This window comes from Rattus norvegicus, chromosome 14 (genome assembly GCF_021556685.1).
Source record: "Rattus norvegicus strain SHRSP/BbbUtx chromosome 14, alternate assembly SHRSP_T2T, whole genome shotgun sequence".
Classification (NCBI taxonomy): Eukaryota; Metazoa; Chordata; class Mammalia; order Rodentia; family Muridae; genus Rattus; species Rattus norvegicus.
The window spans coordinates 23,602,859-23,626,841 of record NC_141547.1 but is presented as its reverse complement, the minus strand read 5'-3'; the positions used below and the strand labels follow the sequence as shown (position 1 = coordinate 23,626,841).

Below are 23,983 nucleotides of genomic sequence, written 5' to 3'. Positions count from 1 at the left end.
AGATATTTGAAACTATCTAGAGGACTGGCATATTAATTTATACATTCCTTTTCTAAATATGAACAATTATCATTTTAACTATAGGCTTCAAATATTATCGTATAATTTTTAAACAGAAAATGTTGTCGAAATAAACCAATCATTGTCAATAATTTACTAGGCATTATTTTAGAATGAAATTAATTTTTATTTTAAATTTTAATGTTTCTTTCATGGCAGTAAATAATAGGATAAGGTGATATTAGTGAGGAAGGAATGATGCTTAAGCAATACCAGAGGATGAACTGATGGGTATAGAGTGTAGATGCTAAACACATTATTTTACATCAATGGTTGGGTGGAAGACATCTTGTACAGCAGAGCTCGCACTGTCAGGTCCAGGCCTAGGGAAGGTCCTGAATAAAGTCATTGTCTTTAGGATGACAATTGCTTCCATTTTCTTCCAAGTTGCCACAATTCATCCCCTAAACATTCCCAGCAGCAAGTATTCATTGCTAAATAATGGTACAGAATGTTTTAAGCTATTTTCTCAGGCATATTTTTTAGCTTCACAAATGTAGAAAGAGTCAAAGAGATTTTTATTAAAAGGTAAGGGTTATTGTTTTGGACATGAACTCTATTTTAGGATGAAAACTGCTGAGTGTCTCATCGTCTACTGATAGAATATCCTACTCAACTATATCGTAATATTTTCCCAGACTTTTTGAGCCTTCTGAGAACACTTTCTCTCTTTTAAAAAATCATGATTTTACTTCAGAGTTTCCAGTTTGTCCTAAAGAAGGTTTAATTATTGAGTATTCCAAAATACAGACAATTAAAGCAAAAGCTCTAATTCCAGCTGACAAATGATTGGAAAGAATATTCATATTTATCCATGTTTCTATAATATCATTTCGAATACCTCAAGGTTGGATAAAAAATAGCAATCAATTATTTTGGATCATCTAACTTTGAAAAATATATATTAATATGAGTATTTAATCCATAATCCAAAATAAATTATATAAACTCTTCTCATTTCTTTCAATATTCTGCCTAGTGGATTATATAATCACTCCATAGAATCTTGTCTCATTCAAAACTGTTACAACACTGATTTTCCCCTCTCAGAATTTAGGCAACATAGTGTGGCTCATACTCAATGACAAATCCATATTTGTTAAAAAAAAAAGCTGTGGAAAATAACAAATGGTTTATAATATTCAGTGAATATTTTGAGATTGAATACTGTAGGGGCCATGTGATGACTGAAAAATGGGGAATTTGTTTAAAGGCATCTGAAAGTAATTTAGTAAACTCCCACTTTCTTCATCAAAACAATTCATTAAGGAAGAGCTTAATTGCTATTGGCCCTTTGTCTTGTGAAGGCTCAATGCCCTAGTGTAGGGGAATGCCAGGACAGGGAGTTAGGAGTGGGTGGCTGGGTTGGGGAGCACCCTCATAGAAGCAGGAGAAGAGGAGATGGGATAAGCATTTTCTGGAAGGAAAATCTGGAAAGGAGATAACGTTTGAAATGTAAATAAATAGAATATCCAATAAAAATGCTGTTTTGTCAGGATCTGGTAGAGCCTCTCAGGACACAGCTATATAAGGTTCCTGTCAACATTCACTTCTTGGCATCCTGGGTTTGGTGACTGTTTGGTGTTTGGCATATGGGCTGGATCCCCAGGTGGGGCAGTCTCTGGATGGCTTTTCCTTCCGTCGCTGTATTTCCTCTTATGAGTATTTTGTTCCCCCTTCTAAGAAGGACTGAAACATCTGCACTTTGGTCTTCCTTTTTCTTGGGCTTCATGTTGTCTGTGAATTGCTCGCAGCCAATCACTGAACTGAGCACAAGGTCCAGGGGGTGGGGGGGTGGGATAGGCTGTTTCAACAAAAGAAACCAGAAAAGGTGATAACATTTGAAATGTTAATAAAGAAAATATCCAATAAAAGAAACCAAAAAAAATGCAGTTTTGAATCAAGAATCTAGCTTCAATTTTGGCCTTGAAATTGTAACTGATTTATAAAATACTGCTTATTGCTTCTTGAAATGAACCTATATCTTAAATGTCACAATGGATTTATTATACTATTCACCGACTAGGTATTGTACTTATGTTAGCTTTCTCTTTTTTCTTAATATTTCTTCACTTTTCATTGTGATATTCATTATATTTTCTACCCTTAAATGAAGACATTTTTATGTAAGTATGTATTGTACACTATTATATATCCCTCTACACCTCTGTATCTTTCTGGTTCTAACCTTTCCCATTGATTTATTTTTCTCCTAGATATTTTCATACCTACTTTAATGTCATGCACAGTTTTATGTATGTATTTAAAATCTGATCATAAATGATAGAAAGCACATTTGCATTGCTTAACTGGTTTACTGCACATCCGATTATCACAAATTACATCCAAGTAGCTGTAAATGACATATTTTTATAGTTGAAAACTGTATTTCTTCTCTCTCTTTGTTTCTCTGTTTCTCTGTTTCTCTGTTTCTCTGTTTCTCTGTTTCTCTGTTTCTCTGTTTCTCTCTCTCTCTCTCTCTCTCTCTCTCTCTCTCTCTCTCTCTCCCTCTCTCTCTCTCTCTGCCTCTCTCTCTCTGTATCACACTTTCTCATCCGTTTCTCTCTTATTAGACACATAACTTGTTTCCATAATTTGACTACTATTCCCAATGTCATAATAATCATTAAAGTATCTGATTGAAAATGTTGATCTGAAATTCTTCAAGTAAATATCCAGGATTTTATGTATTGGTATTTGAGAAATGTCTATGACAATTACCTTAGCCTTCGTTACTAAACTCTGAACAGGTCGGTAAGAAACACAGGGTTATTAGGAAAACCAGTTTTTAATTATGCTAACAGATTGACCAATCTTCTGTAAGAAAGAACCATCCTTTTTACTATATGATTTTTTTCTTGCTTTTTTTGTCTCCCATAATGGTAAGATATAATTTTATTTGCTAATTTTAAAAAAGCCACAAGCACAGCAAAGGATTCTAATGTGAGGAAAGGTGGAAGGAAAGGCTGGAATAGAAATGTCATGTACATTCATGAACAAAATCAGTCCATGAAGCTGTTTTTCTTTTTCTTGATTATTTGGGCTCCCCTTCACATTCTTCTGTTTAATGCTCTGATTCCTTTAGGGGCAGAGAGGATCATACTTTTCTAAGGACTTAACTTTCTGTAGCATGACAAGTTCTTTTCTGTTTTTTTTTTTCTTTTGTTTTTTTGGAGCTGGGGACCGAACCCAGGGCCTTTCGCTTGCTAGGCAAGCGCTCTACCACTGAGCTAAATCCCCAACCCTTGTTTTTGTTTTATATTGCCTTACCAAGACCTTAATTAAGTGGGAGATTAATTTGGATTATAAAGATTAAGTGGGAGACCATTTGGATTATAAAGTACAAGATATATCAAGGTCATAATACAAAGTCATGGTACTTATGGATATTTTGAATTCCCTGCAAGTTGAAAACCACCCTCTAAGTAAGTTATCCAGTTTTCTCCATCCATGTCTGTATATAACAGGATCAAGTCTGTGAAATCCTGATATGCAATCTATTGGTATCCATCTTCAAGTACTTAATCTAAAATGGTTGAATTTATTACCATATTTTAGTGTTTTTAGGTGATACTAAGGTATAGTGAAAATATAATCCCAACAGCATGCCTTGCTAGGGAACCCAATCATAGAGCTTGTGACATGCTCAGGGGTAGTCATTGCATTCTGGGTGATAGGATTTCTTGAAGAGGGTTGTGGTGCTTTGAATAGGTATGGACCCCATATACTCATGCATTTGAATCTTAGAAATAGCAAGTGGCATTATTAGTTGTGCCATCATTGGAGGTTGTATGTCACTGTGAGCACAAGCTTTGAAGTTTCTTATGCTCGACCTACACTCAGTGTGGAACAGACTCTATCTGCTTAGTACAGATCAAAGTAAACCTCTCAGCTCCCCCAGCACCAGCCGTGTCCTGCCATCATGATAATGGACTGAACCTCTGAAATCGTATGCCAGCTTCAATTAAGTGGTTTCCTTTACAAAAGTTGCTGTGGTCATGGTGTCCCTTAAGACCAACAAAACTCTGACTAAGAAAAGACAGTCTCAGTTCACATAAATCTTCCCCCTTTTCTATATCCTGGAATTGTTGCCAGATTCTAATTCTCAGAGCCAGATAGGTTTACATATAACAAAGGATGTTATGATTGGCTAATGTAACAAAGGATATTATGATTGGCTAAAGAGGCTGGGTCAGTGATCTAGGTTCCTGTAACTAAGATTTGCTTCTCTTTGTGGACCTCAATCTATTTCCTGAAAGGGGAAATTTATCCTTATATTTATCCTTATAATCACAAACAGAATAAATAGTCTATTGTGCATGCAAGTTTACTGAATCCTTCATTTGCTTTTAAATCTAGCATAATAAAGTATAGTTCATTCATGTCCTGCTTTGGACATACCCATGTAGGGATCACAGGAAGGAGGTTCACAGGTATAGAGGTGATGCAAGTGGGAAGACACGTGAGTAACAATAGTGGTAATAATACATAGTATATGAAAGGTAAAGGGATGTTAAAGCCAGCTTTTCATCATATTTCCAGTAAACCTGGAGGATAACAGTTGGGCATATGGCAAAGACTACAGAACATATAAATGTAAAGGGCTGACAATACATTCATATATATATATATATATATATATATATATATATATACACGTATATATATACACACATATGCATATACACAAACACTCTCTCACACACACATACACACACTCACATACACATTCACACACATATGACAATAGTATATGAAGAAAAGTTATAATTGGCAGTTGTCTTAGTTAGGGTCTTACTGCTGTGAACAGACACCATGACTAATGTAAGTTTTGTAAGGGACAACATTTAATTGGGTCTGGCTTACAGGTTCAGCAGTTCAGTCCATTATCATCAAGACGGGAACAGAGCAGCATCTATGCAGGCATGGTGCAGGAAGGGCTAAGAGTTCTACATCTTCATCTGAAGGAAGTCAGGAACAGACTGTGCATCCTCAGCCAGATAGGAGTAGGGTCTCCAAGCCCCCACCCCCACAGTGACAAACTTGCTTCAACAAGGCCATGCCTTCTAATAGCACCACTCCCTGGGCCAAGCATATGCAAACCATCACAAGAGTATATAAAGAAATCGATGAAACAGTTTTGTTTCATTAGGTTGTCAAATTGTCCAGCATCTACTGGGTATGGACTGATCATCTTCTGGAGCCTCTCCATGTGGTCGCTCCACACGATTGCAGCAGATACAACAAATTATCAGTCCTGAGAATATGACTTTATCACAGGTATCAGGGTTATGTTTTTGTCTATGTATATTCTAACATGTGTTGCATTTGTTTAATTAATGACAGTTATTCTTCTCAGATGTATATGGAATATTATACTGTTAATTTCATTTTGTGTTGGTATTTTTTATAGAAAGACTTTATCTATCTATCTATCTATCTATCTATCTATCTATCTATCTATCTATCTATCTATCTACATATCAAACACTGTTCCCTCTCCCAGTTCCCACCTCAGAGTCCTTCCAGTTACCTCCTTACCTTTGTCCTCCAAGAGGGTGTCCCTTCCAGGCATCCTCTGACCTTGGTACATCAAGATTCTGCATGATTAGGCACGTTCTCTCCCACTGAGGGCAGATATGGAATGCCAGTTGGGGAACAAATACCACTGTCAGTCCAGAGCATTGGAGAGAGCTTCCACCCCAGAGACACTACCTCACTAGGTACCTCAGGCTTGCCTGGAACTTTTTTTGTTGTCCAGTCAGATGTCAGGCATATAGTTCTCCTATTTCTCTAAATAACCTAGAAAATTATTAAGGCCCCAGGAAGTGATATATATTTTCCTTATAATTTTAATTCCAGGATGCTGTAGTTAATTCTATTATTTCTTCCCCACAGTGATATAATTGGAAAACTCTTCCTGGATCTCTGATAATGAGAATGAAAAAAAAATCTTGACTTCTGGACACTTGTGATGCCTTCCTAGCTGTAGGCTCTTCTTACTTGTCTTGGAAAATTTTGGTTATAGAAATGCTTCCTTTGCAGAGGTTATTTAGTAAAAGAAATCACAATTCTGTCAATTAATGTATATTTCAAATCCTTGTGAAGACTCCAGTAACCTAACAATACCTAAAAGGCTCAAGTTTTACTTCTCTAGGAAGACTTGTACATGGCTGAGAAGATATACCTAACTAGGTGTGTGTTTGTGTAATTAACAGAATAATCTCTTGTTTGTATGGAATGTTTTATGAGTAAAGAACTAGTTTGAATCCATTTGCCACTCACATCATATGCATATTGATGATAAATTGAAGGAAGATAAATATACTGCCATCTATCTGAGAAATGCCTCATATGGCAATACATGTGTATGTTATAGAAGGTACATAGTTAGATTTATATTTAGTAGAGTATACAGAAATATACTTAACATGTTAGCTTAATGTAGTCAAATTAGATCTAAAATCTCGATATCATGCTAAACTACTGATAATAAAAACTATTATGAAATATAGTAAACATATAGTTTAATATCGATATTTTTATTTCTAATATTGTATCATTTATATTGCATAGTAAGCTGAATTGATACATTTTATCTTACTTGAGGATTTGGCACATTTTGTCATACAACTGCCACTTCAAATATATTAATCATGTGTTGCATTATGATATTAAAACACACTGAAGGATTCTTAGAAAATATGAATATTTTCAATCTTGTTATTTTATGGACTCAGCTTCTTTTATGGGATCCACTATTAGTATGTCATTCATTACAATGCACATAACTTTAGTTAAATTTAAAATGTACTAATACTTTAATGATTCTATATAAAATGAAAATCAAAGGAAGATGTTGTTAGTATAAGAATTTATTACTTTTATTCTTATTTAGTGTGTATATATTCTAATTTTTGAAAGTTGAGCATGTAACAGTGTGTCATTTTCATTCAGCATCTGTCTCACTCACTGGATATCTACCACTTTTCTTGATTTCATATTATTTCTTTTAACTGACTTATTATAATATTATTTGTTCATTTGAATACCACATGCACAAAATTTGGTTAGAAATTTTGCCAGGAAATAGCTTTTTTAAAATTTGAAGAATTTGAAATAAAATGTGTTTAAAATTAGAAAAGTGTAAGACATGAGATATATGATATCCATAACCTTTCAATAAGTTACTACATTTTATGGTACTTTCATTGTAAGTAGAATAGAGAGATCTAGACGTTTGCAGGACAAACCACAATGAATATTCACTGTGGTACAAGAGAAGCAGTAATTAGAGAGTAACTACTGTTTGTCTAATGCGACTTCCGGCCCACTCAATAGGAGGGAATGTGTGCTGGAAATGTAAACTTGGGCAAGAACCTATGGCTAGAGAGGTCATAGATCCTAGAGAGAGAACCTTCTGCTCTCATTTTCTTAATCCAACATAATTTCTAACTTATTATAAGTGTGACTCTCATCCGTAATCAATGAAGCTTCTTTTCACAGAGACTGAGACAACTACAGAGTTCCAACTGTATAATCACAGACTAAAATTGATCGTAAGTGCAATTTTTAGAGTCACTTAAGTATTCTATCATATCATCTGCAAATGGTGATATTTTGACTTCTTCCTTTCCCATTTGTATCCCTTTGACATCTTTTTATTGTCTAATTACTCTGGCCAGGATTTCAAGTCATATAGGTAGAAGGAGAGTGGAGAGCCTTGTGTAGTCGCCAATTTTAGTGGAATTGCATCAAGCTTCTCTCCATTTAGTTTGATATTGGCTACTAGTTTGTTGTATATTCTTTTACTATGTGTAGGTGTGGTAAATTGAATTCCTGATCTTTCCAAAATTTTTATCATGAAGGGGTGTTAAACTTTGTTAAATGCTTTCTCAGCATCTAATGAGATGATCATGTGTTTTTTTTTTAATATAGTGGATTATGTTGATGGATTTCTGTATATTGAACCATCCTTGCGTCCCTGGGATGTATTCTACTTGATCATGATGGATGATCGTTTTGATGTGTTCTTGGATTCGGTTTGCGAGAATTTTATTGAGTAATTTTACAAAGATATTCATAAAGGAAATTGGTCTGAAGATCTCTTTCTTTGTTGGGTCTTTGTATGGTTTAGGTGTAAGCATAATTTTGGCTTCATAGAACAAATTTGGTAGTGTTCCTTCCATTTCTCTTTTGTGGAATAATTTGAAGAACATTGGTATGATAGGAAACTGGGAATATCTACTAGCAACTCCCAGATGCCAGGAAAGCAAGAGGCTCCCAGGACCAAACAGGGATGAGATTAGCTGAAATGCCCAATAAAGGAGAGGTAGAACCTGCAGAGACCATATGCAGAAGATAGGCAAGGCCCCGATTAATTGGTGGATCAGGCCACCCACTCTTCTCTAAATTTTAACCCAGAATTGCTTTTGTCTTAAGGAAATACAGGGACAAAGAGTGGAGCAGAGACTGCCCCACCTGGAGATTCATCCTGTGTGCAGCCACCAAGCCCAGTCACTATTGTTGATGCCAAGAAGTGCCTGCTGACAGGAGTCTGATATAAATGTCTGCTGTGAGGCTCTGCCAGAGCCTTATTGATACAGATGAGGATGCATGCTAACCATCAAACTGAGTATGGGGACTCCAATGGAGGAGTTAGAGAAAGAACTGAAGGAGTTGAAGGGTTTTGAAACCCCATAGGAAGAACAGCAATATCAAGCAATCAGAGACCCCAGAGATCCCAGGGACTAAATCAACAACCAAAGGATAAACGTAGAGAGACCCTTTGCTCTAGCTGTATATGTAGCAGAGGATGGAATTGTCTGAAATCAATAGGAGGAGGAGCCCTTGTTTCTGTGATGGTTCAATTCCCCAGTGTAGAAGAATTCTAGGATGGTGGGCTGAGAGTGGGTGAGTAGGAGGGGGAAGCACAGGGAGGGGTGATGGGAGAGGGGGTAACCAGCAAAGGGGATAACATTTGAAATGTAAATACATAAAATACCCAATAAAATATTGATCATAAGGTACCTATTCTTGAATGGGGCATTTACCAGGCAATCTTTATACAAGAGGCTTAGTGAACATTGAGGAAGAGGAGTGACATAGGTTATAATAACCAAAGGATTATGAAACCTACTTGAAGATAGTATCTTCTAGACATAGCAAGGATACTGTTCGCATGAAATCCCCAAGACATGGTAGAGTAAAAATTGACTTACATAGTGACACCGGTTAAGCATACCAACATAGATAAAGTTTCTTAAGACCTACCCCTAGACTAGAAATATAGGAAATTAATGACTATTTAAAGACAATGGATCAAAATTCCCCAGAAAAGAGAACTTTGATAAGTTCTCCAATCTCAAATGGATAGCCTTGTACACATGTACACAAGTACAACACTAAATAGACTTCAAAGGCTAAAGCAAAGAGAATAAAAAAGAAATGCTCCAAAACTTGGGATGGAATGGATGAATACAGGAAAAAGAGCCTGGATAGGAAGATACAGAAATGATATGAATACAGACCTTATATATGAGGTTCTCAAAAAATAAAATTTAAAGTAACATAAGATTAGAAAGATAAAATCTCTTTATTGTCTATTCTACCCAAACATGCTGAATTCTATAATCCTTGTGACTTTTGAGAAAGAGAATAAGTAATTGGTACTATTAAAAGAATAGTTCTCTGAAGGTAAAAAAATTAAAATTGAGAAAGGCTTATTTGAGATGGCACAAAATTTGGAAAGATTGAGCTGAATTCCAAACACACAGATATATAACCCTCTTAGCACCATGATGATCATGATCAAAGCCAACTACGTCTCTTTAATGTTAAAATAAATCGTTCAAACTGTTCATGATATTGCATGTAGTTCTAGTTTGGACACTTTAAATAATTACAGAATCATTACTATACATTGTTAAACTGAGTGGTTAGTCTTGGACAATTAATGTTAAGATGGTTGAATAAATTTTTGAAAACAAATGTGTATATATATATGTGTGTGTGTGTGTGTGTGTGTGTGTGTGTGTGTGTGTGTGTGTGTGAAAGTTGTTTGCCAATGAAAGACTGGATGCAGATTTAATGTCCTTATTCTGAAAACAAATACCTAAAGGCAGGTCAAATCATTACATGTCTTACTGATTTTATTTTTTTTGGTTTTTTGGTTTTTTGGAGCTGAGGACCGAACCCAGGCTCTACCACTGAGCTAAATCCCCAACCCCGTCTTACTGATTTTAAATAATAACAATTTCAATTGAGCATCATGTTTCACATGAAAGAATAAAACTGGTTATAGATTGACATACTGCTTTCTTCACGTTTATTCACAATTATATGCCTCTGGTGTATTACATGGGTGTTCTAAACTTCTAGGTGAACTACATTTTCTCCTGAGATGCTGTCATGAATTATGTCAACAATAGAAGACATATTGTTAAAAGAAATAACCTATCATTCAAGGCTTGGCCTGTGTTTAACAGTGCTCTCATTCAGTCTTTTTCTTTGCATTCAATTCTACATCAAAGGATACTTTTTTCAGCTTAAATAGCATATATTTGACTTAAACACAGGGCATAATAGGAAATTGCTATTTTTAAGTCATACTACCATAAGAAGAACTTTTTGCACACTACCATAACAACTAAGGGAACCAGGAAGCATTGATGCTGATGTGGAAGACTGGTAAGATCTATGCCAGCCCTAAGTGAGAGAGGAGATAAATCAACTAATATCAAAGAACTTCAATAGATTTTTTTTCGATATTTTTTTTATTAACTTGAGTATTTCTTGTATACATTTCAAGTGTTATTCCCTTTCCTGGTATCCGGGCAAACATCCCCCTCCCCCCTCCCCTTCCTTATGGGTGTTCCCCTCCCAACCCTCCCCCCATTGCCGCCCTCCCCCCACCAGTCTAGTTCACTGGGGGTTCAGTCTTAGCAGGACCCAGGGCTTCCCCTTCCACTGGTGCTCTTACTAGGATATGCATTGCTACCTATGAGGTCAGAGTCCAGGGTCAGTCCATGTATAGTCTTTGGGTAGGGGCTTAGTCCCTGGAAGCTCTGGTTGCTTGGCATTGTTGTACATATGGAGTCTCGAGCCCCTTCAAGCTCTTCCAGTTCTTTCTCTGATTCCTTCAACGGGGGTCCTATTCTCAGTTCAGTGGTTTGCTGCTGGCATTCGCCTCTGTATTTGCTGTATTCTGGCTGTGTCTCTTAGGAGCGATCTACATCCGGCTCCTGTCGGTCTGCACTTCTTTGCTTCATCCATCTTGTCTAATTGGGTGGCTGTATATGTATGGGCCACATGTGGGGCAGACTCTGAATGGGTGTTCCTTCAGTCTCTGTTTTAATCTTTGCCTCTCTCTTCCCTGCCAAGGGTATTCTTGTTCCCATTTTAAAGAAGGAGTGAAGCATTCACATTTTGATCATCCGTCTTGAGTTTCATTTGCTCTAGGCATCTAGGGTAATTCAAGCATTTGGGCTAATAGCCACTTATCAATGGGTGCATACCATGTATGTCTTTCTGTGATTGGGTTAGCTCACTCAGGATGATGTTTTCCAGTTCCAACCATTTGCCTACGAATTTCATAAATAGATTTTTTAAATTAGATATTTTTACATTTCACATTTTACATTTCAAATGTTATCCCCTTTCCCAGTTTCCAGCCCATGAACTCCCTATCCCATTCACATTCTTCTATGAGGATGCTCCCTCACCCACTCACTCACCCCTTCCTGCCTCCCCACCATGATATTCCCCTACACCGGAGGGTCCAGCCTTTGCAAGACAAAGGGCTTCTCCTCCCATTGGTGCCCCAAAAGGCCATTCTATGCTACATATGCAGCTGGAGCATAGGTCTGTCCATGCATACTCTTTGGATGGTGGTTTAGTCACTGGGAACTCTAGTTGGTTGGTATTGTTGTTCTTACGGCATTGCAAATCCCTTCAGTTCTTTCAATTTTTTCTCTAACTCATCCAATGGGGACCCTGTTTTCAGGTCAATGGTTGGCTGCAAGCATTTGCCTTTTTATTTGTCATGCTCCGGCAGAGCCTCGCAGGAGAAAGCTATATCGGGCTTCTGTCAGCATGCACTTCTTGGCATCAGCAATAGTGTCTGGGTTTGGTGGCTATATGTATATGAGCTGGATTTCAAGGTGGGGCAGGCTCTGAATGGCCATTCCTTCAGTCTCTGCTCCAAACCTTGTTTCTGTAACTCCTCCTGAACAGCTCTATGTCAATAGATTGAGTAACCTCAAAAAGAGGTTGCTTCTTTAGACAAATAAAACTTATTATATCAAAAACAAGGAAAAGGAAAACTCAAACATCATAACGAGAAAGTGGATTGGATTAGAACCGCAACCTCTCTGGATAAAAATCCAAGTGTCCACTAGTAAATTCACAATATAAAATATATCAAAGAGACCTATTGTCCTTGTGCTCAAATGTTATAAGAAAAATGTATTAGCCAACATTATAAGTTAGGTTAGCTTAAGTTGTCACTGAACAGATATCAAATTAAGCACCATATATACTTCTAGTCCAGGTATGATTGGTGTATAGGAGTGCAAGCATACAACATCATATATAAATGACTACAAAAGAGGAGGAAAAAGATATAAGAAGCAGAAGTGTGTGACTGCAGAAAAACAGTATTTGGACTGGCACACGTGAACTCACAACTGTGATTGCAAGCCTAGGATTTTGACAAGATCAAAAACAATAATACAGTTATGGGTATGGGAGAGGATCATGAACAAATATTACCCAGACTTTAGAGGCTTCTGGAAATTGGATGAGGATGAGAACTAATTATCTTTTAGTTAGCTTCTGAGAGACCATTAATGCTCCAGTATATGGTCCTATGACAATGTTTATACTGGTAGCAATAAGTGAACTCAGTAATTTTTTCTATTATTACCTTTACTTTTTTCATAGTCCAGTCATTACCTCTCTCTAGGTCTGTCTTCCCACAATTTCTCATCCCATTCCTTCTCGGCCCTGTCTTCAAGAGGATGTCCCCACCCCATACTGCCATCCCCCCACGCCCCCGCGACTTGACTTCCCACTCCTGGGGACCTCAAGTCTCTCAAGGGTAAGGCGCATCTTCTCTCATTGAGGCCAGACCAGGCATCCTCTGCTGTATATGTGTTGGGGGCCTTAGACCAGCACCTGTATGCTGCCTGGTTTGTGGCTTGATGTCTGAGAGATCTCAGGGTCCAGGTTAGTTGTGACTGCTGGTCCCAACTTCAATCCATTGGCTGGGTGTAAGTATCTGTGTCTGTCTCACTCAGCTGCTTGCTGGGCCTCTTGGAGGACAACCGTGCTAGACTCCTGTCTGTAATCACACCATAGCATCAGCAATAGAAGTGAAAGAAATTGTGACTGAAAGTGTTATATCATAGGGCAAATAATGGATAAACAGGAAAGAAGTGGGAAGGAAACATGAGATTCAATAAAAATTCACTAAAAAGTTATTGTGATATAACTCATTAGCATAATAAAGCACAAAATCTTGATAGCCTGAATAAATTTAAAATAATGCTTTGATAATTATTCAAAATATTTTGCTATAAATACTTCTATTAAAATAAAAGTAGGAAAACATACCCTCAACATCATGAAGGTCACATATAAACTCCATTACTAACATCACAATCAACATTTGAAAAACAAAATTTACAAAACTTGTGAGTCTCCTCAAAATTCACAAGAGTCACATAAATGTACTTGGGTTATATCAGTAGAAAGAGTTATTAGAAGAGGGGACTCTGCCCAAACATCTCTGTGAACACAGATAGAGGGATGAAACTAACATGCTAGGTGATTTTCTTTGTGATATATTTGTTTTTGAAAAATATTATGCCCTTGTAAACAAGGGAACCATCATCTATACTCCTGTATGTTACCCCCAAACTTACCAACTTACTTGGAATACACTTGAATGGAATCATTTCATGATCATAACATAAAAATATAAATACATAACAATGGACAATAAAAAGAGATGTAAGGAATAAAACTAAGAAACTGCAGTAAAACATTATGAGGTAATGTGTCAAGAATATGTTATACAGATGTAATTAATTTTTCATAAATTAAGGGACACAGTTAGATATTCCCATGTAGTAAACTAAATATACCATATTCCAGACTCTTTCTAAATATCTCAAAATGAGTTAAAAGACTTAACAACAACCAAATATTTCCCAAATGGTAAACCTTTAAGAACAAAGCATTGTGTAAACAACATGATTTGATCCTGGAAATGATTCTGCCTTTTGATGTAACAAATAAAGCTGAGAAAAGAAAATAGAAATAAGGGAGACTTGCCACAAGCTAAGCAGTTCCTGCATATCAAAGAGAAGGATCAATAGATGCAACTTGTGGAAAGGAGAAAATATTTGCAAAGCATATATTAAAAACTGTTAAGCAAATACCAAAGAAACTCCAGAAAACCAGTTATAAAATATTTAACAACCATATAAAAGTCCACTTAGGACTAAAGACCTAGTATCTTTTTTTTCTTTTTCTAAAACCATGTTAACTGGTGCTTTATTCATAATAGGCAAAAATGGGCTATTTGAAAGACAGCTAAATTGGTTTTAAGGAAAGTATATGCTGAGTTTTTATCTACACTGTTTACTTCTTTTTTATTGGATATTTTATTTATTTACATTTCAAATGTTATCTCTTTTCCCAGTTTCCTTTCTGGAAACCCCTATCCCATCTTCCTTCTCCCTGTTCCCCCACCCACCTACTCACTCCTGCCTCCTTACCCTTTCATTCCCCTACTTTGGGGCATCAATCCTTCAAAGGACCAAGGACCTCTTCTCCCACAAAGCCATCCTTTGATACATATGCAGCTGGAGCTATGGGTCTCTCCATGTGTACTCTTTGCTTGGTGGTTTAGTCCTTGGGAGCTCTGAGAGGTCTGGTTGGTTGATATTGTTGTTCTTCCTAAGTGTCTGCAAACCATTTCAGCTCCTTCAGTCCTTTCTCTAACTCCTCCTTTGGGGGCCCTGTGCTCAGTCCAATGGTTGGCTGAGAGCATCTGCCTCTGTATTTGTCAAGCTCTGGCAGAGGCTCTCAGGAGACACCTAAATCAGGCTTCTGTCACCAAGCACTTCTTTACATCCCAATAGGGTCTGGGTTTGGAGTCTCTATTTGGGATGGATCCCCAGGACCTAGTCTCTTATCTCATCACTTTGACCAGATATATTTCTCTGCATTGACTACTACCCACTGCAACTTAACTTACCTGATCAAAGTTGACCTCAGCTCAAGTGTGAGTTTAATATATATATGGATTAGGTGACACGATTGTTTAGCACAATAACACCTTTTCTCCCACCTCCCACTGTGGTCAGGACATAGGGAACGTCATCAAAGAGGGTTCAGAAAGAATGTAAAAGCCAGAGGATTGCATATAGTGCTCTGAACAGAAGCATGTTTTCTGGATATGACTTGAGAACTGCACTTATAAACTAATGGTAGCCCCAGTTATCTGTGCAGCACCTGCACATGGTCAAGGAAGACAAATTCTGGCGTTACCAAGGCAGAATTTGTTAGACCTTATTTTTCATTTGGAACTCTTGGCAGTTATGGGAGGGAAAGTTATATTTTTTTCAAAAGTTTTTTTTGTGTGGTTATAGTATCATTTCCTATCCTTTTCCTCCCTTAAAAACCTTCCGTATGCCAATCTTTGCTTTCTTTTCAAATTTATAACCTTTTTGAGGGTTTATTTAGTCAGTGGTAGGTTTTCTTTGTTGCAGTGGATGGTTTCACATCCATGCACAAATGAGCAGCCCTGACTGTACATAATAGTTTGTCAATTTTATAATAATAAGTATGGACTAGAAACCTGTTCAACTGTTAAGATTACTTCTTACACTTCAGGAAGGGCCATCCTCTATTTCTAGCACCCAGACAATGCCTTGCCAATGTTTGTTATTCCAGTTTTAGAGGTCTGATTCAATCTTTTTTGTTTAAGAGGGTTCCAAGTATACAAACTGTGCAAGAGCATACTTGCAAGCAAAACACTCGTGCAAATATGATAAAATCAACAAATATTTAAAATTAAATAAAAGGTAGAGCAATACACAGTTAAGAAGGTGACCATGTAGAAGGATACATGGTAATTGGAGGGAATCTGGAGACATGTATACAATCACATGTCCCCGTGCACATCTGTAGAATTATCCAGAATGAAGAAAGATATTTACATTATAAATAGATGCTTCCTAACGGAGACATTAAAGGACCCGTAGGTGTGTAAAATGTGTTAATAATCACTACTAATGAGGAAAAACCAAATTAAAGACATAGAGACTTTTTGAGGTATCCTCATCATTATAGTTATGGAAAATAAATCAAAAGCCAGATGTTGTGAGGAATGAAAAACTGAACCATTTTATACCGTTAGTGATCACATACGATGATACAAGTACAAGAAAACAGTTTAGGGGTTTTTAAAAATTAAATAGAAATCCAAGTCACATTAACCCATATATGAGATCCTAGTACCTGGGAGGTAAAAGAAGGAGATAAGTATATAAAGCTATATCCACATACATGATGACTATGGGCTGACTAAAACACACACACACACAGAGACACACACTCCCCCACCACGCACCCACACACACACAGACACACACACACACTCCCCAACCACGCACACACACACACACACTCCCCAACCACACACACACACTGACACTCCCCCACCACACACACAGACACTCGCCCCACACACACACATACACACACACTCCCCACCACACACTCACACACACACAGACACTCCCCCACCACACACACACACACACACACACACACACACACACACACACACATTCAAGCTGCCCTATGATCCAGCAATAATACTTTCCTCAGTCTCCCCAAAGGATGCTGTTACTCTCATGAAGAAATTCCTGTATTTTCTTGTTTACAAATGTGTTATTCACACTACCCAAGACATAAAAACATTCTACATATGTGTGGGCAGATAAAATGTGTGAGATACAGACTTTGCAAAGATGAAAGTGTCTGCTGCTATTAGAAACGCCCGTGAAACCAGAATTTGCTCAGCTCAGTGAAATAAGTCAGACCCAGAATGAAAAGGGGATACTGTTTAGTTCATATATGTTGGAGTCTAAGAATACGTGGTTCATATATGCAAAGAGCAGAAGGATACCGTTAGCATTACAGAGCTGAAGTTAAGATATAGATGTTGGTTAAATGGTAAAAACATATTCATGATAAAACTATGTCTGGAGATGTAAAGAGAGCATGGTAGTTACAACGAACACTGAACATTTGATAAAATTCGAACCTAAGAATCTAATACTCCCTGTCACATAGTAACGTGAAGTGGTAGGTACATTAATTAGCTTGGTCTTAGCAATCATTTTGCAATGTACATATCTATATATGTACATATCGGGGTTGGGGATTTAGCTCAGTGGTAGAGCGCTTGCCTAGCAAGCACAAGGCCCTGGGTTCGGTTCCCAGCTCCAAAAAAAAAAAAAAAAAAAAAAAATGTACATATCACATTGCATGCCTTGAACTTAGGAAATTTTGTTAAGGCTGACTGAAATGTAGGCATTGGTGTACCTTCAACATGGAAAAATATTGTTATTGTAAAGGAAAAATTGAGCCTAGAACAATGATTCGTTTTAGAAAGATGTGCTATATTCGTACTTTTCCAGTACGAGTGTTGTAGATAATAAAATGAACATAGTAATCCTTATTCTGGCTGAATAGATTTTAACAGAGAAAACAACTCCCTAGATCCCATGATTCAGATGACGAATCCATATTAAAATAAAGCTAAGAGAAAATACGTTTGGTCTTGTGGACCCATGCAATGAATTGAAGGTTTACAGAGAATAGTTTATCTTGCGGCTGATGTGTACCAGTCTCCTTAAATCAACCGACTAGTTTTCCCAATATTAGAAATGGATGGTAATAGTGTATCATTAATGAGTGAACAGAGCAGGAAAGGAAAGTGCTAAGGAGGTTTATCTTTAGGTTCAACTTTTATTTTTAAGAGAGCACTGATTCCAACATGATGAGTCCAACTTGTGATATGTTAATGATCTGTTCCCAAGAAATCCTACCTTAGTGCTGTAACTACAATTTTCTCAGCATTTCCTCTTATTTAACATTCTTTTGTAAGTCAGCACTTTAAATTTTTCACTCCTTGTTTGTCTGCCTGCTCTCTTTGTATGAGAGAGAGAGAGAGAAAGAGAGAGAGAGAGAGAGGTGAACAAATGGTGGGAAGGGGAAAGTAAAAGAAACTAAATTGCTTTTTACTTTATTCTTCCTTAATTAGACATTCTTCTTAATGATGTGACTTCAGGATGATATATGGTGCATCTCTGTAGCAATCCACTTCCTTTCTAAAGTCGTCCATCATTTTCCTGAGGAGCTCTAAAATGTTCACAGTACTCTTGTATGGAAGAGGCCACCTCCAGATGAAACCTTCTCTGTTAAATTTAAATGATAAATTAAAGTCTTTAACACAGCTTGATGGCCAGCAGGGGTTAACCAAATTTCAGCAGAATTAATTGCCTAATGCATTTTTAGAGTAGAGAGACTTTTCAAAATCAATGTGCTTTCCTTTAATTTTTACCTATCTAGTTTTGAAAAAGTAGAGGGAAGAATAAAACAAAAATGATTTAGATTCAATATTGCAATGAAACTAAATAAATTACATTTCATGTATTTTCTATCTATTAAAATTAAAATGTGTGAGGAAGACAAGCTTGTATTAATATAGTAATTAGATAAAATGTGCTGACTATGTATTATATATATTATATGTAGTCATAAATTACCATATAAATTTCCACGCAAGATAGTGTGGTTGTGATCAATTATTTGATGAATTAATAATTTCAGTTCATAATTTCTTTTATTATGAGTTTCTTCAGTTTATACTTGAAGAAGCACATTTATTCCAAAATTCACATAAAATGTTCATAAGTATTTCATCATAAATGAAAAAAAATGGGGTTATTTACATGAGGAGTAACAAATACAGGAACTAACACTATGATCAAAATGGCAATAAGACACACTGGACCCTGAATGGTTATCTTGGAGACTATCTACCATGTATGCTTCATTTTAGATAGCATTTTCTTTGAGTTTTTTAATTACTTTATTATTGTAAAGTAAGTGAAAAGTAAATATTAAACATTAGACACATTTTACAGGGATTCATACAGTTCATAATTAGAGACTGCTTGGACTAATGACCTCCTAGAAAGCAATTTTTTTGTAGTTTATCGACATTATGATGCTGGCTTAACAAAAAACACTTGGAGAAAAATGCATAGATAATGTATATTACCCAATACTCTATTTTGTTGTTTGGCCACCTAATAATTATGCTTACATTATTTGTATCCTATAATTACTTTGAATAATGTTTGTCTTACATTTGTTTATTTAAGTATGGGTTACTGGGTCAAATGCTAACTATGTTCTCTGTCTTTTTCTTTTTGTCTCTGTCTCTGTGTCTGTCTCTGCCCCCCCCAATACTAGATTTCTCATAAGTCCATGGATTATGGATTTTCAGATTATTGGTCACTTTAGTAGTATTAGGATTGAGTTCCATCTCATAAAGTGGGCTCTACATATAACTAAAATATAGTTAGGTTTTTATTTAAAATTTGTCTCACTATTGTAAAATATTACATTCAGGTAGGTTGATGTGCTAGGTAGCAGGATTTGTAGCTAGGAGATATTGATAATTTCTTTCTTTTCTGGTAGCATGGAAAGTCCCTTACAGAAACTTGAACTATACTTGGTAGAGGTGAACCTTCTGACTGAGCATTAGCTCAACTTCTCCATGTTTGATGACATTTGTAAGTGGTGCTTTCTTCAATATCATTGACACATTCATTATACCATAGGACTGTGGACTGTATCCAATAGCATTGATAATAGCCTTTGATGTTTTAGAAGTCTTGTGGGAACCCTTTGGTCAACGACTCAACAAGATGTAGCCCATTCTTGGCACTTAGTGCTATAAATGTCTTTTTGGGACATTATATCACCTCTCATTAAATGGCAACTGGTCTCTCATCTTATTGAATAATATTTTTCCCATTTGGTCGTCTCTGTTTGTGCTTTTGTTCCTTATGGCTTTGGAATATTAGGCAAAGGTCTATTATCAAAGATGTATTAATTTGAGGATTATTTTAGTATTATTCATGCATACTCATTCATATGAATCTGTTTCAACATGGCTTTTGTTTTTATTGTAAGATAGTCTTAATTGTTTTCATTTGAATATGGAAATCTGACTCTGCACTACTGATTAACTAGACCATTCTTTCTCCAATTGAATGAGGTTATCATCACTGTTAAGTATCAATTGTTCAGATGTGTATGAATTTATTTTTGGCTTTTCTCTTTTATTCCATTGGAATTTGATTCTTCCAGCAGCCTTTATTACCTTAGTAGGCAACACCTTCAAATAAGGAAGTACTGTTCTCAAAATCAATTTCATATGCAATACACTTACAGTTCGACATTCCTAACTAAGCTAATTATCTCCTATTGGGGGGAACGGGTACTTGGAGTTTTCACAAAATTTCACTGAATTTTTTAAATTATGTTAAGTAGTTCTGATATTTTATTGACCTCATATTTTCTTATGGATATTTTTACTTTTAATATTGATTTGTTTTATTTTATGTGTATAGGTGCTTTTGTATATAAGTTTACACACCATATGTGTGCAATGTCGAAAGAGGCCAGAGAAGGTGTAAGCGATACTTGCTCTGGAATTACAGGTAGCTGGCAGCTGATGTGGATACGAGAAACTGAGCTTGGGTTCTCTGCAAGAGAAATAAGTCTTCTTCACAGCTAAGCTCTCTCTCAAGCCTCCGATCCTACCATTTCTTAAAACCCACCTGTGTAAGTTTGGAGTTGTTAGTCTGGACCTTGAATATCGAGCCATCTACTTAAACTTAGAGAGCCCAGAAAACACTGATCAGTTGTCATTAGCTCCCCAACAAAGACTGCTGTCTCATTTATCCATCCTCCATTCAGACCAGCATATATTATGAAAAAAAATTTCATACATGTACTGTATCTGAATAATCATGAACCCCCTCCCACAACTCCTTCAGCATCCTCCCAACAACATCACTTACTAAAACCCACATCCTTTCTTTTTCTTTATTCTTTAAAAAGCCAAGGCATCAACACACACACACACACACACACACACACACACACTCAGAGACAGACAGAGAGAGAGAGAGAGAAAGAGAGAGAGAGAGAGAGAGAGAGAGAGAGAGAGAGAGAGAGAGAGAGAGAATCCTTTCTCAAAACAGAAACCAACCCTCAAACAGCTGGCATTCTGGCTAGCTTGATTTTGATCTAATGCATGCAGACACAGCTGTTGTGAGTTTGTATGTGAATCGGCACTGTCCCATCTGACATATATTGTTATGCTGCAGACACCTACTACCTCTAGCTCTTATAATCTGCCTGATTCCTCTTCCAAAATGATCTTTGAGCCTTGTGGGAAAGAGTTGTGATGGTGATGCCAATTTGTAGCATAAAAACAGTCTCTTATTCTTTGCATGTTAACGAGCTATGTGTCTCTTGTTTAATTACCATCTAATGCAAAGAGAAGCTTCTCTGATGAGGGTTGAGTTCCACTCATCTGTATGTATAGAGTAAGTGCACAAAGGGCAGTTTATTCTCTGGTACATTGATCATAGTCTCAATAAAGGATCTTTTCTACGTTATACATGTTTTGGGGTCAGGAATTTATTCCATGTTGTGCATTAAGCTCCAAAGCTAACAGGAAATACTTTGTTTCTCCCATAACAGTTTGACCCTATTCCATTACTCGACATACCTTCCCATTGGTGGTTGCTGTAGTTCAGTATCTTTACAACTCTGTGAGACTTTGATAACTTCCAACAAATATCTTTAATGGAATCTTCTAAAATATTAAAACTAGACAGTCAGTATGAAGCAATGAGGTGGGTACCAACTTGATCTCTCCATACTCTGTACCACAAATATATGGTATCCTCAGCAATGAGGTCTTAAGTTCTGGAAGGTAATCAATGTGGTCTTTCTAATCACACTGGGTCTGAAAAAGGGTAGTATATACTTGGCAACGGGATTTATATTTTATAATCTATGTTGTCTGGAAAGACATTATATTAAAATGGTAACATAACTGCTTTTTTAATTTCCATTTAAGATAATTCGTTTGTTCTCTAATCAAGATATAATAAATTTTATATGCTGACTTTATAAATCATTAGATTAGGTGGTTGTTTACTTTCTGGTGCATTTTAATAACTTGTATATGCATATATTGTTATGACATCTGTAACTAGAACTAGTTTTAAATCATCTCATAATTTTCACAATTATGTTTATATTTCTAATTTCATTGATCTGAGTAGACCTTCCAATAAATGGTGAGAGAGTTTAAAATAAACATTCTTATAGCAAAATATTTTGCCTTTAAACTGAATCGTTTATTTTTATTGAAGTGTTGTTATCACTTTACGTTTTAAAAATTGCACAATACTTTCACATGTCTGACCACTTCACAGACATCTGTATAAACATCCACCCATTTCTAGTGGACTTTGACATTTCCTATGGCTTTCAGTACTGTGTTTGCTATGACATTAAATATTACAGATGCTATCAATGAGTTATATATTATACGAATCATAGAGCCAGTAGGTTCTATGTCATTTTTTGAAACATTATGAATATATTCTTACTATTATTTTTATTCTAGGTATTCTGTACCACAAATCTTTGGCTGCCCTGCTTACAATTTTCTTCTTAATAACACAAGTAACCTCATCCCTTGATCTTAAGGTACAGAAAAATAAACTCCTACATTGCCTATTTACCATGTCACCTTCCTTAGTTTTTTTTTTTTTTTTTTTTTTTGATTCTTTTTTTCGGAGCTGGGGACCGAACCCAGGGCCTTGCGCTTCCTAGGTAAGCGCTCTACCACTGAGCTAAATCCCCAACCCCAGTTTTTTTTTTTTTATCCATTCTGTACTTATATAAAAATGTATTTTGGAGCTTAAATCTTGCAGATTAGCCTTAAAAGTCATCTTTGTGCTTGTGCACATTGATCCATACCTTCCACAACACTTAGTAGCATTATTATTTATCATAAAACTGTCTTTATTATTTATTTCATATCTTGTATCTTTTTTCAAGTTAACAGCTTCTGAACTATACTTTCTGTACTTATAGCTATATACATGTTAACATGTTATATACCAAAACAAAAGCACAAACCTTGAACTACTGACACATCATTATCCTATATTTTTAGAATTATTTTAAAGACTATAAAATTACTATCACTAGCCCGTCATTTGTTTCCGTGTGAAATACTCTTTATTAGTAGCTAAAACTGTCTCTTTTTTTTTGTTTTATTTTAATTGTCGCCTCCATTCATTCTAATTTGTTAAGTGACAATATTTCTTGTATCTTGGTTTCTTTTAACACTGGGGATTGCAGCATTTAATTTTTATCAAATCAAACCCTCTCTTAAGGTAAAGTTAGACAACGCAAAAAGAAAGAGAAAGCAAAAAAGCAATTTAATAATCTTTTAAAGGAAATAGACATAACAATATATGAATTGATAGCATTACTAACTTTAAAATAATTTTGAGGGAAACCAGCATTTACATGTAATAGTAGAATAATCAAATTAATAGATGCATAATAGTATAGATATTATAATTGCCAAAACATATTTATTATGCAAAAACAATGTTAAACCACTTAATACTAGTATATATGTGTGCATGTGCATGTGTTTGTGTGCGTGTGTATCTTTCCCGAGAGATTCTTCACTGAGTTATAAATGAATACTACTTGTGTTAATTGCCTT

At 36.1% G+C, this 23,983-nt stretch overlaps 1 long non-coding RNA gene across 1 annotated transcript in view; it reads left to right on the top strand.

The window, feature by feature from the left end:
• The window catches only part of LOC148001286 (uncharacterized), a 91,213-nt gene that overhangs the window by 49,301 nt on the left and 17,929 nt on the right, over positions 1 to 23,983 (top strand). The window lies entirely within an intron of this gene.